Source organism: Melanostigma gelatinosum (genome assembly GCF_949748355.1).
Source record: "Melanostigma gelatinosum genome assembly, chromosome: 5".
Lineage (NCBI taxonomy): Eukaryota > Metazoa > Chordata > Actinopteri > Perciformes > Zoarcidae > Melanostigma > Melanostigma gelatinosum.
In genome coordinates, this window is record NC_136638.1 from 298234 (window position 1) to 303004 (window position 4771).

At 39.9% G+C, this 4771-nt stretch overlaps 2 long non-coding RNA genes across 2 annotated transcripts; both read left to right on the top strand.

Annotated features, from left to right (window-relative positions):
- The first annotated feature begins 1463 nt into the window (after positions 1-1463).
- LOC306777107 lies at positions 1464-2059 on the top strand. Its single transcript, XR_013771961.1, has 3 exons — positions 1464-1507; positions 1684-1820; positions 1976-2059. It is a non-coding gene; the product is annotated as an uncharacterized lncRNA (long non-coding RNA).
- A 1363-nt stretch (positions 2060-3422) lies between these two features.
- On the top strand, positions 3423-4096 carry LOC306777215. Its single transcript, XR_013771969.1, has 3 exons — positions 3423-3534; positions 3646-3773; positions 3929-4096. It is a non-coding gene; the product is annotated as an uncharacterized lncRNA (long non-coding RNA).
- The last annotated feature ends 675 nt before the right edge of the window (positions 4097-4771 follow it).

The window sequence follows — 4771 nt, forward strand, 5'->3', positions numbered from 1 at the left end:
TGTTGGACTGTTTCTAGCTGCGTTTGTTGCCGCCAACACGTGTATTTGACTCTGAAAAGAGCTGTGTTGATGGACTGTGTTTCGCTGCAGTTCATCAGCACCCTGGTCGATGCAACATGTGTGTTGTACTTTGAAAAAATGCACTTCACTCTGTTGACCGCTAAAACTAGCTGGGCACGGCTGACTCGCGAAGTGCGGGTAGAATTTCGCAGCATAAGCTGATTGATCTGTTGCACTGTGGCATGCTGGAGACTGCCAAGTCGGAGACAACCAGGTGAAGTAGACATTGTTCAAGATGAGACAACTGGTTACATTTCTGATGCTGTGTTCACGCCAAACGCAGTAGATTACATACAAAGTCTATGCACAGACACTATGAGACTGGAGTGACGCGAATTGGCGATTCAAGCGAATGAACAGGTCCCTTTAGTACAGCGTAATAAAGACGTGCTTAAAATGTCCCTCGTTTTTATAATTAAATAGTTTACCCTTGTGGAGACATACTATTAGTCCATGCATCATGTCTTTCTAATGTTGGCTTACTATGGTATTACTAATGTTGGCAGTCAGCTGTTTCTGATAATGAAACTAATTTAATTGTTTTTGTCATGAAGGATGCAGGCTGTAAGAGTGAAGTACAGAGATCGTCAGAAGTACATTTGTTATGAGGGGCAACTAACCTTCAAATCATTTTTGGATTGTGGTGAGTGAAAAATATTGCACACACTAACCTGTGGAACAATACACTTGGGATGTTACTCTATGTTTTGCATAACTGAAAGTCTTTTCCCTGGAATAGCAAAGGTCTGCATGGAACACTAAGTCAGTTTTGGGATTACAATGTTCAAGTGAAGATGGCCTTCTGATTTCTGTCTGTTATGTTTTTCTGCAAATACACAACCGATTCATCACTAAGCTTGTGCCTTGGTATTTTGTCTTCACAGTTGCCAAGAAATTTGACCTGCCAACCTTGGACTTAAAAGTCTATGATGAATCAAAGACCGAAATTGATGAGGAGGTGTTTGAGTTTCTACTAAAGAAACAAGACATTGGTGTACTGGAGATTTGTCTACCCCAAGACTCAAATCTTGAGGGTTAGTTACTTATTAGCTTATAACTTCATATTTATCTGTATGGCTTGGTCAATCTAACATGTTTTGAATATGCAAGACAATTTAATATATCTGAGTTGGGGTTTTTTAAAATCTTATTTAGATATTTTGAAATCATCTCTGCTCACCCTTTCCACCATTTGTGGAACTGTTGTGGGCATGATACAATGTGAAATATTTGCATTCCTCTAATAATGGATGTGTGCACTTATATTGTCTTATAGTCACATTGTTAATCACATTAGTTAATATGATTTCTAGATTCTTTGAGCTCCCCTTCATGCTCCTCCTTTGCAAGCTTCAGTGGAGACAATGAGAGGGACTCGGACGACACCACTATATTCCAGCATAGTCCTGCTACAAGACAAAGAGATGAGGGAAGTCATCTAGCTCAGGTAAGCTCTGCAGTTTCCCTTGCATCCTTTCTGAAGGTTTAAAAAAAATGCCAAGGTTGAATGGTAAATGGCTGAATAACTGAAGTTGTAAAATGATGGCCATTCTGTTTGATAATACTTGATGTCATTATTGTTTTAAACGTTTCATTGTGTTCATTTTTGTTCTTCCCACTTAGATGATTGAAGACATCCTGAAGAACAAACCTGGAGGAGAGAGGATCATGAATGAGTATGCCCGAACAAAAAGCCTAACGGATGCCAGAAGACGTGATATGGTCAAGATATTGGTCGCACATATGACAAGTGAACATGGGTATGTTGTCATGTTATTATTACATACCTGCACTCCTAATACACATGTGTGTCTTGAATTGACACAGTACAACACCCCTCTTTTAGCAGGTGGAATTTACACATCAATACTTTTGATTGGAGCACATATAGTAAAGTCTGTGTGTTTGTGTGTAGGACAAGTCCTTCAAGGCGCGTTAAAGAGGACTACGCAAGGGGCATCACTACCTTGTACCCATACCTGGCCGATCCTAGGAGCAAGTTTGGCTCAGTAAGTACATTAAACCGTCTAACCTATTTACTTTTCACTTGCTTGGAATGTAAATATTTCAACTGCTGTTTTACAGATGGGTAGTGTTTTTATTTCAAATAAAGATCTGTAAACATTACTGCATGGCAACAAGGGCTGTCACTTTTTGAACATTTGTTTGAATGTAATTAACATTCAAACTGTAATGACTCATTTGAATAAAAAATGTACAGTCTATATCCACAGCTGACTGTTTAACGTAGTTTACTTTGTCACCCAACAGAGGGCGCTCTAACGTATTGCATGTCATTTCATATTTGTTCGAGTGTTAGTTTTGGAAAAGGTGACAGCCCTAATGGCCACCATCTCTGCCTTCCCCCGTAAGTTGAACTCTGGCGGTGTTAAAGCTCAGTTTACTTTCGCACCGCAAGGGTTAGCCCATTAACAAGACACAACACTAACCGTGTAATACAATAACCTCTGTTTTTCAAAATAACTGTCATTAGAATGAAAGGCCTCATCACAATACTAGGAAATATGATAGTTTTTGGGGAAAGATTAAACTATTTCAACTTGTTCAATCAAACTGAATAACCCTTTTTACTTTAGGAGCATTATTACAATGCAGAAGATGGGAGTGGGTATCTGGCATGGAGACTGAAATTTGTTCAGAAGGAAGCATCGGAGGGAAAAAAGAAGACCTGCAGTCAGTCACAAACACTGTGTGAAGTCTAATTCATAATGCATGATGAGGGAATAATCATATAATATATATATATATATATATATATATATATATATATATATATATCCTATTTTTCTTCTGGAGACGTAAGTGCCTGCATGGCCATCCTTGCAGAGTTTTCCAAGCCTTATTTATTATATCTTAGGACACAATATCATATACTAACCCAGTAATTGATAAAAGTGCCACCACTATTACAGGTGGTCCAAAAGCAGAAAGAGACTCATTCAGAGTGGAAAACGGGCTAACCACAGAGAGCCTGTGCTGCGAGGCCATTGCGCTTATGAAGCATACAGCTGATGAAGCAACTGTGAAGGAGAAGATGAAGCAGATCTGTACCTATCGCCAAGACATGGTTCATGACCCAGTGAAGTCCTCTGAACTATTCACAGCGTTTCCAAGATTCCTGGACATGGCAGGACTGGTATGTGAACATTCTACTGCCACTGTCATGACAATATTATTTCTGTTCTACAATAGCCTGGGTAGGGTTGTAAGATCTGTCATGACCATGGTGCTACACCATAATGTTTACTGTTCTGTTTTGACCAATTCTATCTTGTCTGCAGATTGACCAAGACTTTGGTCTGATGTTTGGGGATGCTGCTACTACAAAGTTCCTGGAGAGGTGGCCTACTATCTACAAACAGAAAGTCCTCGAACAAAGCCGTGGCCTCACACAGACAGCCGATCTTCAAGACCTGGTTCAAAATGCTGAATGCACAACAGACGTGGAAAATGGTATGCTAAAAGTTAAGGATCATAGTTATGGAAGAGAGAATAGTTTTTGAATGAAAAATGGATTGACTGTTCGCTTGTAGTAAATGCTTGTTTATGAATTTTTACTTCCAGGATGGGACAGTGACATGTCATCCATTTTGGTTCTTGTCCACCTTCTACCACCATCACCACATGGCCGCAAGAGACCAGGAAAACTCTCAGCCAGACAAGCCAGTGACCGTCTTGTGAAATTCATTAAGGTGAGGTTACAGTTCAATTAAACTGGAAAAAACGTCACTGTTCTGTCCCCTTTTCTAAACCTTTCAATCCTCTTTTTAAGATTATGGTCAATTAAGACATTTCCTTAAACTGACTAATTTTATAGCTGACTAATTCATTATTTTTTCTGTCACAGACTGGGATGAGCATCCAGGGGCATCTGGACGGCATCGTGGAAAGCCTTCAACCATACCTGCTAGCTGTGGGGACCCAGAAGAGTCTGATTCACAAATACTTCATTGTGATTGACAAGCATGCAATACCTTGTAAGTCACCAGACACACTTGCCTGTTTTGATGAGCTTTTCAAAGCTCATTTTGTCTTCGGTACTTCGTACAACCAGGATCTGGTAAATATGTACAACTTCTTGCAAACCACGATCTTTGAAATCGATGTTGATACCACTAAGGTGAATCCAAGGGTTGCAGAGTTGAGGGCTCGGATGCTGCATTGAGTTGATACGAAGATGTTTTGTTTTATTTGCAAAATCCCCCAGGCAAACACCAATTCCCTGACAAAACACTTGAAGTTGATCCACGGACTTTGTTCAGGAAAGACCCTTCGTCTTAAATGTGGTCAGGCTGGTTGTTCACTAGTTTATGGCACTTTTTCTGGGTTTCGAAAGCATCTAAATAAAGCACATGAACCTTGTTCTGATCCTGGTGAAGGCCCATCTACATCTGAAGATTTAGCAGCAAGTAATTTTGATGACTTGCCAGCAAGAAGTTCACCTTCTGACTCAGTCCTTCTCAAAAGGAGTCTTGTAGACAGCTGCGCTGCAACAGTAGCCGAAATTAAAGTGGCAGGCGTAAGTGAAACAACTGTTAACTCTTTGGTAATTTGGATGGAAGAGATTGTTGACGATATCCATAATCAAGCAAAAGAATCTGTGAAGAAGTATATCTTTACAGGAGCCTATCAAAAGCGACATTGAGAGCAAAATTGATCAGTGTTTCGAAAAAATGGAAAATCCCTATGG